At 45.0% G+C, this 14,483-nt stretch overlaps 1 protein-coding gene across 2 annotated transcripts in view; it reads right to left on the bottom strand.

The window, feature by feature from the left end:
- The window catches only part of LOC122789336 (RNA/RNP complex-1-interacting phosphatase-like), a 676,254-nt gene that overhangs the window by 198,369 nt on the left and 463,402 nt on the right, over positions 1-14,483 (bottom strand). The gene's annotated exons all lie outside the window — the stretch shown is intronic.

Below are 14,483 nucleotides of genomic sequence, written 5' to 3' on the forward strand. Positions count from 1 at the left end.
TATAGGATAGAATGGCATAGATAAGTCCAGCTAGTTCAGAGGGGATGGAGGGAGGGTAACCTGGACTTCAGCAGGGTGAACACTCAAACATCTACATTTATGGTAGGTACAAAACTGTACTAGGTTCATCATGTTACCCTGCTGCAGTCATCACACTTGGGTTGAATTCCAAAGCTAAGGATGGGTGGTGGAGTTGAAAAAGGTTAGAAGAAGCTAGTAGGCCCTGCAAAACTGCAGTGGCAAAAAGTACAGTTTTGTACCTACCATAAATGTAAATGTTAGAGTGCTAATACAGCTGCAGTCATAACAGAAGGGTTCTCCTGCCGTCAGGCGGGTCCTCCGTCGGCCGAATTCCAAAGTCTAGGTCCGGCGTCGGTTGTTGTCACTTCTTCCCTGACGTCAGTGCGACAGGGGTATAAAGGAACCAGCCAACGCCATTTTCTTCTGTTTTTCTTGCCCCAGAAGGAAGGCAATACACAAATTGGTGTAATAATGCAGTGCAATATAATCAAAATACAGTAGTTGCAAGCAAATACATAATAAATGAAAACCCCAATCAGGTTGTATGAGGATTTGTTAGCCTATAAGCCTGTCCCAAGAGGGGAAGGAGGGAGGGAAAAGTACAGTTTTGTACCTACCATAAATGTAGATGTTCGAAGATCCACATTGCTGCAGTCCTTACACTTGGGTAGTCCGCTGACCTCGGTCGGCCCAAATATCGAAGTATAAGGCTGACGTCGGTCAAGGCGCATTTGACTGACATCAGGACGTCAGGGTACAAATGCGCATGACCGACGTCATATCCTCAGTCTTTTCTTGCCCCAGATGTCAGAAGACCCTAAAAATAAAGGTCAAAACCAAAAGACAGCAAACAAACCAACAACCACCCGTGCACTAATTATATGTACAATATATACAATATACACAATATTTACAACCCAACCCACACAACCACCTCTAACTACAGAGGGGAAGGAGGGAGTAAATTGGACTGCAGCAATGTGGATCTTGAACATCTACATTTATGGTAGGTACAAAACTGTACTATGTTCTTCATCTCACATTGCTGCAGTCCTTACACTTGGGTAGAATCCCAAAGCAGAGGTAAGGGAGGATGGCCAAACTATAAGGAAGCAGGAGCTGCCAAAATGCCCTGCAAAACAGCAGTGGCAAAACCAGACCTGGATTTAGAGTAAAGTGGTAGGTGATAATGCCTAGAGAAAGTATGCACTGAACTCCAAGTAGCTGCCTCCAAAATATCCTTGGTTGCCACTCCCCTCAAAAAAGATGTTGAAGTGGCAGTAGCCCTAGTGGAATGAGGCCTAATCCCAGCTGGAATCTCCTTGCCATGATGGGAATAACAGAAAGCAATGCAAAACCCAATCCACTTAGAAATAGTTTGTTTTGACACAAGCTTGCCCTGAGAACTCAAAGCAAAAGAAACAAATAACTGCTGAGACTGCCTGAACCCTTTAGTTCTGTCCAAATAATATCGCAACTGCCTGTGTACATCTAAAGTGTGCAAAATCTTTTCCCCTTTATTTTGGGGATTTGCATAAAAAGTGGGCAAATGAATAGTTTGGTTTAAAGCCACACTAGAAACCACTTTAGGCATAAAGGAAGGATTAGTACGTAAAGATACCCTATCCTTATGGAAAATTAAGAAAGGCTCAACCGCCATAAGGGCCTGTAATTCAGATACCCTTCTTGCAGAGGTAATGGCCAACAAAAAAGCAGTCTTCCATGATAAATATTTCAACTCAGTAGTAGCGGCAGGCTCAAAAGGTTGTAGAGTGAGTTTCTCCAACACAAAATTGAGATCCCAAGCAGGAGTAGGAGCTCTTCGTGGGGGTCTTCTATTCTTTGCCCCTCTAAGAAATTGCTTGAACAAAGGATGTGAAAACAATGGCGGGTCACAGTCATAGTGAGCTGAAATTGCTGCAGCATGAACCTTAATAGAAGAGAAGGACAAACCTTTGTCCAGTAACTCAGTAAGATATTGAAGAGCCACACAAATTAGGCTCAGAAACATCAAAATCCTTTGCTGCACCCCAAAATAAAAATCTCTTCCATTTATCTGCGTACACTTTCCTTGTACTAGGCCTTCTAGCTTCCAAAATCACATTCAAAACTTGTTGTGGAAGTTGAAACCCTCTATGGTTCAAAACAGAATATGCCAGGCTGTTAGATGAAGAGAGTGAAGTTTGACATTGAGCAAATGACTGTCCTCCTGGGACAACAGGTGTGGAATCGAAGGCAAAGGCCATGGAGGCTTCCGTACCAGACTTCTCAGTAATGGGTACCAGTGCTGTCAAGGCCAATCTGGAGCTATTAAAATCATCCTTGGCTTGTCCTGTCTGACCTTTAGAAGTACCTTTGGGAGGAGAGGCAGAGGTGGAAAGGCATACACATGAAGATTGCTCCAATTGAAAGAAAGAGCATCCACTTTCCAAGCTGTGGGATGAAACCTTTTTGTGCAAAACTTTGGCAGCTGATGGTTTAGTGGAGAAGCGAACAGATCTATGTCTGGAGTTCCCCATGACACTGTCAATTTCTGAAATACATGAGGATCCAATTTCCACTCGTGGGGATCCATAATTGCCTGCTCAACACATCTGCTAAGGAGTTCTGTGCTCCTGGCAGAAACCTTGCCTGAAGATTGAGCTGTAAACTGAGAGCAGTCTCCCACAAAATCATTGCTTGCCTGCATAGAGGATAAGAATCGTTCCCCTTGCTTGTTGATGTACCACATGACAGTTGTGTTGTCTGTTAGAATCAACACCTGCCCTGGAAGAAGTAAATCCTTGAAAGCTATTAATGCAAACTGGACTGCTAACATCTCCTTCAGGTTGATATGTAGATGTTGTAGTCTGGCAGGCCACTTGTCTTGTATCCACTTTCCATTTAGATGAGCTCCCAAGCTTTGTCTGAGGCATCCGTCGTTAAAATCTGACTCGCCTCTGGCCGGTCACAGAGAGTCCCTTGTTTAGGTGACATTCCTGAGCCCACCACAAAATTCCTTTTGAATGCAAGGTATTATTTGAATGACAGTGTCCAGATCCTGGCAGTGCTGTGTCCATACATTTTTGAGATACCATTGCAGCTTCCTCATATGCAGTTTGGCATTGGGAAGCACCAGAATACAAGATGCCATGAACCCTAAGGCTTGAAGGACTGTCCTTGCAGTCAGCCCGGACTGATGAGATAGTTGATGGAAGTAAAGGGAAAGACTCTTGTTTGTCCGGGGTTAAAAAGGCCATCTAGGATGCTGTATTCAGTCTTACACCCAGAAAGCACATGTCCTAAGAGGGTACTAGACTGGACTTTATTTCGTTCACAGAATACCCCAGGCATCTTAGCACTGCTATCACATATTCCAAATGATGAAGAAGCTCTTCCCTTCCTTGAGCCAGAATCAGGCAGTCGTCCAAATAAGGATAGATCTGTATTCCTTTTAGCCTGAAGAAAGCTATCACTGGAGCCAGAACTTTCGTGAATACTCTGGGCGCAGTAGATAAGCCAAAGGGCAATGCAGAGAACTGATAGTAAAAAGTCCCAGCTCGAAAACGCAGATACTTCCTGCAACTTAGTCTGATAGGAACATGAAGGTAAGCCTCCTTGAGATCCAAAGTTACCATCCAATGATCTTTGCCCAGTAGAGGTAAAAGCTGTTGTAACGTCAACATTTTGAACTTGGGAATGTCCAGATAAGTGATGAGGATAGATAAATCCAAAATTGGTCTCCACGTGTTCCCCTTCTTTGGTACTAGGAACAGGCGAGAATAAAATCCTAGGCCCACTTCTGGCATAGGGACCGGCTGTATGGCCCCTAGTTGAAGTAACAGAGAAATTTGCTTGTGAGCCTCTATTCTTTGTTGAGGAGGGCGTCTGGCATGCCTCTGAAAGGAGGCAAGGTATGGAAATAAAACCTGTAACCTTGGTGTACGATATCCAATACCCATCTGTCTTGGGTAATTAAACTCCAATTTTCTTTGAAAAGTGCCAACCTTCCTCCCAAAGGTGCTGCCAGACGAGAGGGCTCTGGCAGCCGAAAAGGGTCATTGGGTCTGTTCTGAAAGGACTGACCCTGCCCTCACCTGAAGACTGTGCAGGAGAACTCCCTGTTCTAGGCCTGAAAGAGCCCTGAGCTCTGCCCCTACCACGTCTAGATCTACCCCTAGACTGGGAATCATAAGAAGGATACGTCCACCCTTTAGCAGGCCAATTTCTACTAAACTTTGGAGGCTGAACCTGCAAAAAATCTTTAACAGTCTGCATAGACTTAGCCTTGTCTTCCATTTTCTTTAAAACTGCCTCAACAGGAGAACCAAACACCACATCAGATTGTAAAGGAGCATCCAAAATCCTTGTTTTAACATGGTCAGATAAATTTTGATCCCTCAGCCAGGCATGCCTGCGAAGAACTGACCCAGTGGCAGCCACCCTAGGCAGGCCTGTACAGCATCAAAACCACATTGCAAAGAATGCTTACCCACCTGTTCAGAAACATGTACTAAATCTTGTAACTCTTTACAATCAATACCTTCCGCCAGAGCATCAACCTTAGACTTCAACTGTGAAAGGAGATAGTTTTGGTATTTTAACATGTGAAACTGGCAATTCAAAGCCCTCATAGCTAGAGTGGAAGAAGTATAAACTTTCTTTCATCTATCCAAGGCCCTGGCTTCTTTATCTGCAGGAACCGGATTCTTGACAACAGAAGCCTTAACACCTTTAGGCCCCTGGCTAACAGTTTCTGGGTCTGCCCTAGGACTCTTAAAAAGATACTTATGAGCTTCAGGCACCCTGTAATACCTATCCGGTTTAACAGGAGCAGGAGGCAGAGAATCAGGATTAGGAGACGCCTCTGCAAAAACATCTTCCACTACATCCAAAACAGGAGGTATAGCCAAAGGCCTATGCTGGGGTAAAAACAAAAATTCCCTAAGCCTTTTCCTGGAATCAGAGAAGTCCTGACCTTCCCACATAAAATGCTCCCTCATGGAATGAAGAGTTTCTGAAAAAGAAAAATCCTCAGGAGGGGAAGCAGGAGTAGAATCATCCACATCAGAATCAGAATAAGGAGAGTACTCCTGCAAGTCTTCAGCCGAAGACTCTGAAACATCCGAAGCCTGCTCAAAACTCCCTAGCTCAGGCTCCACCCTAGGTCTCTTATCAGGAGGGGGCAAAGAACCCCTAAACAGAGTAATCAAATCTTCTGCCATTTTAAGCATATGCTTCTTGGGCACAGTTCCAGAAGAACTAGGGGTGACACCAACTGAAGCTAAACCTTGCCTGCCTCTAGGAGAAGCCTTAGAAACAGAAGGAGAGGGCCTAACCACCCTAGGCAGGGAGGGGAGTATAGTAACCTGAGAAGCCCCATCACCCTGGCCTACCTCCTGAGAGGCCACATCCTGCAATAACAAGGTCTCTCCCGGGGATCCCAAAGAAACCTCCGGTGGAACCACCGGCTCCACCGACACCTCTAAAGAACCGGCGTCTGCACGGATGGTTCTTCTAGCCTAGGCTTCACTGCTTTGTCCTTGCGCTTCTTCGAGCATCCGACGGCATTTTATAATTGCACCGCTTCCCAAAGACTAACCTGGCACAATCTAATCTCCTCTTTATAGTGAGCTTGTTAAATCTAGCACAAGAGCGACACCCAACAACGTCGTGCTCAGGCCCTAAACAAGGAATACACAAAGTATGATAGTCTCTATGCGGTATCTGTTTCCCACAAGAAATACAATTATTCACTTTTTCTGACATCCGGTAAACCACTGAGGCAAGAAAAAGCTAAAATATTCCCCAACGGGGTACTTAGCCAACTTTGACTCTGTCTGAAACTCCGAAAACGAAAACTTTCAGAACGCCAACCGGCACTTGCAATACTGCTTCTGCATCGGACCATGCGGCAAAAAAGACTGAGGATATGACGTCAGTCATGCGCATTTGTACCCTGACGTCCTGATGTCAGTCAAATGCGCCTTGACCGACGTCAGCCTTATACTTTGATATTCGGGCCGACCGAGGACAGCGGACTACCCAAGTGTAAGGACTGCAGCAATGTGAGATGAACATCATCCTGGACTGCAGCTGCATTAGCACTAGCATCTACATTTATGATAGGTACAAAACTGTACTATGTTCATCGTGCATACAGCTGTAGTCATAACAGATGGGTAGAATCCCAAAACTAAAAAAGGGGTGGTAGGCACTAGGTGGAACTAGGAGGAGCCAAAATGCCCTGCAAGACTGCAGTGGCAAAGCCTGCTCTAAATTTGGAGTATAATGGTAGGTTGTATTGCTTGGAGAAGGTATGCACAGAACTCCAAGTGGCTGCTTCCAAAATATCCTTGGTAGGAACTCCTCTGAGGAAAGCTGCAGAGGTGGCTGTGGCCCTGGTGGAATGAGTTCTAATGCCTGTAGGTACAGTTTTGCCATGAAAAAAATAGCAAAAGCGTATGCAGTGGGCTATCTATTTTGAGATTGTTTGGAAATTGGCTTTCCTTGAGCTCCTAACAGCATAGGACACAAAGAGCTGTTTTGATTTTCTGAAAGGCTTTCTTCTGTCCAAATAACTCAGTTGTCTGTGGATGTCCAAGGAATGTAGTAATCTCTCCCCTTTGTTTTGAGGATTAGGATAAAAAGTAGGTAATGTATGGCCTGATTTAAAGCTACCCTGGATACCACTTTAGGCATAAAGGACAGGTTGGTTCGTAAGGAAACTCTGTCCTGATGGAAGACAAAAGGCTGGACAGCCATGAGGGCCTGTAGTTCTGAAACTCTACGAGCTGAGGTGACAGCCAGAAGGAAAGCTGTTTTCCAGGACAAATACTGCAAATCTGATGAGGCAGCTGGCTCAAAGGGAGGCAAGGTCAGTTTTTCCAGAATGAAATTAAGATCCCAAGCAGGTATTGGTGGTTTCCTTGGAGGTCTTAGATTCTTAGCCCCTCTAAGGAACTGTCTTAAGAGAGGGTGAGAGAATAAAGTTGGATCAGTGTTGTATTCTGCAGAAATGGCTGAGGCATGGATTTTGATGGAGGAGAATGAAAGTCCACTGCTTAGCAGCTCAGCCAAATATTGTAGTATTTGAGGTAAATTCAGTTTTCCAGGATCCTGGCCCTTTTTCTCATTCCAGACAAAACCGTTTCCATTTTGCAGAGTAAGCTTTTCTAGTTGACTGCCTTCTGGCCTCCAAAATGACATCCTGCACCTCTCCTTGGAGAGTAGGGCCTGTTGTGATGCTAAGGAATCTTCCATGCAGCTAGATTGAGTGTTTTTAGCTGGCTGTGAAGAGTTTTGAAGCTGTGCTGAGTCAGAAGAGGCATTAGAGGTAGGGTCCATGGTGGGGAATGTATCAGGCTCCTCAGGAGTGGGTACCAGTGATGCCTTGGCCAGTCCGGAGCAATGAGAATCATCTTTGGTCTGTCTGCTCTGGTTTTCAATAGAACTTTGGGCAGCAGAGGAAGAGGTGGGAAGGCATAAACTGTCAGTGATGTCAAACTGAAACAGAGCGTCCACTCTCCAGGCCTTTGGACGGAAAATCATTGAGCAGAATTTTGTCAATTGGTGATTTTTGTGGGAGGCAAAGAGATCTATGTCTGGCCTTCCCCATTCTTGGATTATTTCTGTAAAAACTTTCGGATGCAATTTCCATTCGTGTGGATCTGTCATATTCCTGCTTAGGTGGTCTGCCAGTGTATTTTCCTTGCCTGGCAAGTACTGTGCTTGTAGTTCCATTTTTAAGTCCATGGCCATGTTCCAAAGTGACATGGCCAGTCTGCATAGGGGGTAAAAATGTGTTCCTCCATGTTTATGTACCACATAACTGTGGTGTTGTCCGTTCTTATCAATAGTTGACCTGGTTGTAGAAGGTCCTTGAAAGCTATAATAGCATTTATTACTGCTAGCATTTCCTTTTGATTGATGTGAAGGTGCTTTTGTTTTTGGGACCATTTGCCCTGAATGCACCGATCTGTCATGTGCGCCCCCCAGGCGTAGTCAGAGGCGTCTGTTGTGATGATTTGCTTGAGGCTTGCTGAATGGAAGACCTGTGCTTGTTTGACATGCTTGAGCCCACCACAGAAATTCCTTTTGCAGACATGGAATTAGTGGTATTATTGTTTCCAAACTGTGGCCGTGTTGAGACCATATGTTTTTCAGGTACCATTGTAGTTTCCTCATATGCAGCTTTGCACATGGGATTAGTAAGATGCAAGATGCCATGAATCCCAGAGCCTGCAGGATTTTCTTTGCAGTCAGCCTGGTGCAATTTGCTAGTGCTATGAAGTATTGAATTAGTTGCCCCTGCTTCTCTGGCGTGAGGTAAGCCATCTGGCTGTTTGTGTCCAAATTGGCACCCAGGAAAATTATCTTCAGAGAGGGTATTAGCCTTGATTTCTTTTTGTTGACTGTGTATCCCACAGAGTTCAACAACATTATTACATAAGCGAGAGGTGTCAGAAGAATGTGCTTGCTGTCCGCTTGGATCAGGCAGTCGTCCAAATAGGGGTATATTTGTATCCCTTGAAGTCTGCAGTAGGCAATTACTGATGCCAGGCATTTCGTGAATACTCTGGGCGCAGTAGATAAGCCAAAGGGCAATGCAGAGAATTGATAATGGGTTGAACCTGCAAGAAATCTGAGGTACCTTCTGCAATTTTGTCTGATTGGGACATGCAGGTATGCCTCCTTGAGGTCCAATTTTACCAGCCAAGACTCCATGCCCAGCATGGGAAAAAGTTGCTGTAGAGTGAGCATCTTGAATTTTGGTACGAGTAGAAATGTGTTAAGGATGGATAGGTCCAAAATAGGTCTCCAATTTTTTCCCTTCCTTGGTACCAGAAATAGCCTGGAATAAAAATCTTGACCTTGTTCATGTGTAGGTACCTCTTGAATAGCTTTCATGTTTATGAGATCTGTAATTTGCCTTTGTGCCTCTACCCTTTGATTGTGCGGCAGGTTTGGCATGCCTCATTTTTGGAAGGGTGTGAAAATGGAATTTGTAGCCTCTGTTTATAATGTCCAGGATCCATTTGTCCTTTGTGACAATATGCCAATTTTTTGAAAATAATGCCAGCTTTCCTCCTAAGGGGGCTGCCATTTGAGACTTGCTTGGCATGCAAAGGGGAAAGTCATTGGGTTTGCTTTCTGAAAGATTGCGAGTTATCCTCACCACCTCTGTGTAGGAGCTTGCCATTGTCTGCCTCTAAACGATCCTTGGGATTGCCCTCTGCCCCTCGGGCGCCTGTATCTGCCTCTTTGGGGTCTGTCCGTGGCAGGAAAGGGCCAGTCTTTCGAAGGCGAATTTCTACTAAAACGTGGGGGTTGTACCTGTAGAAAATCTCAGTTTGCATTGATTTAGCCTTTTCCTCCATTTTCCTTAATACCTCCTCAGCATTAGCACCAAATAGTACATCCTTTTGAAGAGGGGCGTCTAGCAATTTAGCTTTGACATGATCAGGCAATGTTTGTTCCTTGAGCCAGGCAAGCCTACGTATGACTGATCCTGTAACATGAGGCCTCTAGAGCATCAAAACCACATTGTAAGGTATGCTTACCCACTTGTTCTGCACTATGCATCAAATCCTGCAACTCCTTCAAGTCTGGTTGTTCAGGTTATGACATTTTACTTTTCAACTGTGATAACAAAAACTGTTGGTATTTTAGCATATGGAACTGACAGTTTAAGGCCCTCATGGTTAAGGTAGCCGAGGTATATACCTTTTTTCCCCACCTTTCTAAGGATCTGGAATCTCTCTCGGAAGGTAATGGATTTTTAGCAGTGGAGACCTCAACTCCCTTGGGGCCCTGTGAGATGGTTTCTGGGTCAGCAGCATGGCTTTTGTTTAGAAATAGGTGCGAGTCAGGAACCCTGTAGTACCTGTCAGGCTTAACTGGAGCTGGAGGTAGAGAGTCCAGGTTAAGGCAGGCCTCCGAGTAATCATCTAGGATATTCAAGACAGGAGGTACAGCCAGAGGCCTGAGCTGAGGTAGCAAGAGAAATTCCCTAAGCCTTTTCTTGGAATCTGAATACTCTTGGCCTTCCCAGTGGAAGTGTTCCCTTAAGGTATGCAAAGTTTCCCCAAATGAGTAATCCTCAGGGGGGGATACAGAAGGGATGGACTCCTCTGCATCAGAGTCTTCAAAAGGGGAGTAAGAATGTTCCTGATCATCAGAGTGCTCTGAAATAATGGAGCCCTGATCAGAGGAGGGGGAATCTTCCTCCACTCTGGGCCTTTTGTCCAGTGGGGGCTGAGAACCTCTGTTAAGAGTAATTAAATCCTCAGCCATTTTAAGCATTTGTTTCTTAGGCATGGGGCCTGGAGATGGGCCCTGTGTAGCTTGTCTCTTGGAGTGCATGGTTGCTTTAGACTTGGTGAAAGCCTTGATGGAGAAAAGGAAGGTCTGAAGACACCGAGAGTGGAGGTGGACCTGTCCACATTCTGAGTTTCAACGCCAAGAGTGGCTTCGGTATCTGTAGTCGGGGTGTGGGCAGAGGAGCCTGCGACCTCAGGCACAGCAGACACCGCCAAAGAAGTGTCGTCGGTAGTCAGGGACTGCGTAGGCGCCTCACTGAGAACCGGACCACGTGTAGTTGGGCTTTGGCGTGGTGTCGGTAGAGGCCGCGGACCTCGTGTGTCAGTCCTTATCTTTGCGGTTTTTTAGACAAAACTGGAGTCTGAGTATCCAACGACATAATATAGTTAAATGCTTTCCCAAAATAATGCTGGGCGAACTCCGCCCGACACTTAATGGTGCATTTGTTGAATGTAGCACAAAAGCGACAGACCGAGATGTCGTGGTCTGGGCCTAAACAAGGTATACAGAGGGAATGGAAATCCTTATGCAGTATTTGCTTCCCACAAGAAATACAATTATTAACTTTGACATCGGTCTGAGGCAAGAAAAGTTTCCCCAACGGGGTACTTGGCTTTCAACAAGACTTCGGTTTCCAAATTTTCGTAATCTCAGGAGCTGGCCGACCGGCACTTGTGAACTGCTTCTGCTTCGGGCACCGCGTGGCAAGAAAGACTGAAGAAAATGACGTTGGCTGGTTCCTTTATACCCCTGTCACACTGACGTCAGGGAAGAAGCGACGACAACCGACACCGGACCTAGACTTTGGAATTCGGCCGACCGAGGACCCGCCTGACGGCAGGAGAACCCTTCTGTTATGACTGCAGCTGTATGCACGATGAACATCCAGCTCTAGTCTTAGAATATAGAGGTAAGTGATGGTGTTTGGTGAAGGTGTGCACTGAACTCAAAGTTGCAGCTTCCAGAATATCTTTGGTTGGCACCCCCTGAGAAAGGCTGCTGATGTAGCTGTAGCCCTGGTGGAGTGGGACCTAATGTTAGCAGGTACCGGTTTCCCATGATGCATGTAGCAGAAACGTATGCAATGTTCTATCCATTTTGAAATGGTCTGTTTTGAGATAGCTTTTCCTTGTGACACTGCAGCATAGGCTACAAACAGCTGGTCAGAATTTTCTGAAAGCCTTAGTTTTATCCAAGTAGTAATGGAATTGCCTGTGAATGTCTAGAGAGTGCAGGAGTTTTTCTCCTTTGTTCTGGGAATTTGGGAAAAAGGTGGGCAAATTAATGGTTTGGTTTAGGGCCACAATGGATACCACCTTTGGCATAAAGGAAGGGTTAGTTCATAGAGATGCTCTGTCTTGATGAAAAATAAGGAAAGGCTCCACTGCCATTAGTGCCTGTAGCTCTGAGACTCTTCTAGCTAAAGTTATTGCTAGTAGCAGGGCAGTTTTCCATGAAAGAAATTTTAAATCAGCTGAAAAAGCTGGTTCAAAGGGTGGCAGTATAAGCTTTTCCAGAACAAAGATGAGATCCCAAGTAGGTGTTGGTGCTCTCCTGGGCGGTCTTATGTTCTTAGCCACGCTGAGGTACTGTCTTAGGAGTGAATGTAAAAATAAAGGAGGATCTGTGTTGTAATGAGCTGAAATTGCTGAGGTGTGGATCTTAATAGATGAAAAGGAAAGTCCTTTGTGCAACATCTCAGTTAAATATTGTAGAATCTGAGGAATGTTGGGATCAAGGGGATTTAGGCCTTTAGCCTGGTTCCAGGCGCAAAATCTTTTCCATTTGTCTGAATAGGTTTTCCTGTTGCTGGGCCTCCTGGCCTCCAGAATGACATCCGTAACAGCTTTGGATAAAGGTGTTGGCTGGTTGTTTAGGTAATTTGCCATGCAGCCAGGTTTTAAGTCTTGAGCTGGCTGTGTAGAATCAGATTGTCTCGCTGGGTGAGAAAGTTGTGGTAAAATCCATGGTGGGCTGTGGGCCATGTTCCTTAGAATTTGATACCAGTGCTGGAGTAGCCAGTTTGGTGCAATGAGCATCATTTGTGGCCTTTCTAATCCGACTTTCAGCAGTACCTTTGCTAGAAGAGGCAGTGGAGGAAAGGCATACATTGTTAATGTTTTCCAACTGAGAGGGTGTCCACTTTCCAAGCTTGTGGGTGAAATGTCCTTGTGCAAAATTTTTGAAGTTGGTAGTTTTGGGGGTTGGCAAACAGATCTATGTCTGGGCGTCCCCATTTTTGAGTTATTGCAAATACTTGTGGATCTAGTTTCCACTCATGGGGATCCATGATGTTTCTGCTTGGGTCGTCTGCCAATATGTTTCTTTCCTGGCAGGAATTGCGCTTGTAGTTGAACTTGTTAAGACAGTGCTGTGTTCCACAAGGTCATTGCTTGCCTGCATAGAAGGTAGGAATGTGCCCCCTTTCTTATTTACCACATTACTGTGGTATTGTCAGTCTTTATTATTAGTTGTCCTGGGTGTAAGAGGTCCTTGAAAGCTGTTAGGGCATTCTGTACTGCTAGCATTTCTTTTTGATTGATATGCAGATGCCTTTGATCTGTAGTCCATTTGCCCTGAATGCACTGTCCTGCCATGTGCACTCCCAAGGCATAGTTTGATGCATCTGTTGTCATAGTTTGCCTGGCTGTGGGTAAGGTGAAAGGCTGACCCTAGTTGAGGTGACATGCCTGTGCCCACCATAGAAACTCCTGTTGAAGGCAGGGAATGAGTGATATTGTTTCCAAGCTGTGGCTGTGCCGAGTCCATATGCTTTTCAGGTACCATTGTAATTTCCTCATATGCAGTTTTGCAAATGGTGTTAGTAGTATGCAAGATGCCATGAATCCAAAAGCCTGCAGAATTTTTTCTTGCAGGGAGTTGGATCTTTGTTGCCATTATTTTGAAGTATTGAGTCAGCTGTTGTTGCTTGTCTGGTGTGAGACAAGCCATCTGGGCCGTTGTATTCAAGCTGGCACCTGGGAATATTATGTTTTACGAGGGCACTATTTTTGATTTCCTTTCGTTTACTGTGTACCCTAGGCAACTTGGGTGTTTGACAAATGCCATATGCTTTAAAAGAATGTCCTTGCTTTCTGCTTGAATAAGGCAGTCATCCAGGTATGGGTATATTTGAATTTTTGTCTGCAGTATGCAATTACTGGTGCCAAGTATTTTGTGAAGACCCTGGGTGCAGTAGATGAGCCAAAGGACAGTGCAGAGAATTGGTAATGGGCTGAACCTGCAATGAAGCAGAGGTATCTTCTGCAATTTTGTCTGAAAGACATGTAGGTATGCCTCCTTGAGGTCCAATGTTACTAGCCAAGCATTCTTGCCCAGCATGGGAAGAAGCTGCTGTAGTGTTAGCATCTTGAATTTTGGTACTTGCAGACAGGTGTTCAGAATTGAAAGATCCAGAATGGGTCTCCATGCTTTGTCCTTTCTTGGGACTAGAAAGAGTCTCGAGTAAATTCCTTGTCCTTGCTCCAATGTAGGTACCTGTTGAATAGCTCTCATGTCCATGAGAGCTGTAATTTGTTTTTGTGCCTCTGCCCATTGATTTGGTGGCAGGTTTGGCATTCCTTTTATCCTTGGCAAGTTATGAAAGTGGAATCTGTATCCTTGTGAGACTATGTTTAGGACCCATTTGTCTTTTGTGATGATGTGCCAGTTGTCTGCAAAAAGTGCTAATTTTCCTCCCATGGGAGCTGCCAAGAGAGATTTGCTTGGTAGTTTGAGGGTTGAGTCATTGTTGGTCTTCTGCTAGCTTGGGGACTGTCTTCTCCTCCTTTCTGGGTAGCAATACCCCATTGGCGAGGTTTGTAAGGGCCTTGTGACTAACCTCTGCCCCTTGGGCGTCTGTATTTACCAGTCTGTGATCTGTCAGAATCTGGAAAGGACCATTTTTTTGTTGGCCAATTTCTGCTGAAACAAGGGGGTTGTACCTGTAAAAAATCCTCGACTGTCTGCACAGACTTTGCCTTATTCTCCATTTTCTTTAAAACCTCTTCTGCTTTGACACCAAATACATCCTGCTGCACAGGTGCATCCAATAATTTTGCTTTAAAATGATCAGGTAGGGTTTGATCTTTTAACCAAGCTTCTGCTTCTGAAAAAACCAGAATGACAGATCCTGCTGTCATCAAGTATTTGCTTTAATA

The sequence above is a fragment of the Protopterus annectens genome, chromosome 14.part0 (assembly GCF_019279795.1).
Source record: "Protopterus annectens isolate FY-2018-M chromosome 14.part0, PAN1.0, whole genome shotgun sequence".
NCBI lineage: Eukaryota > Metazoa > Chordata > Ceratodontiformes > Protopteridae > Protopterus > Protopterus annectens.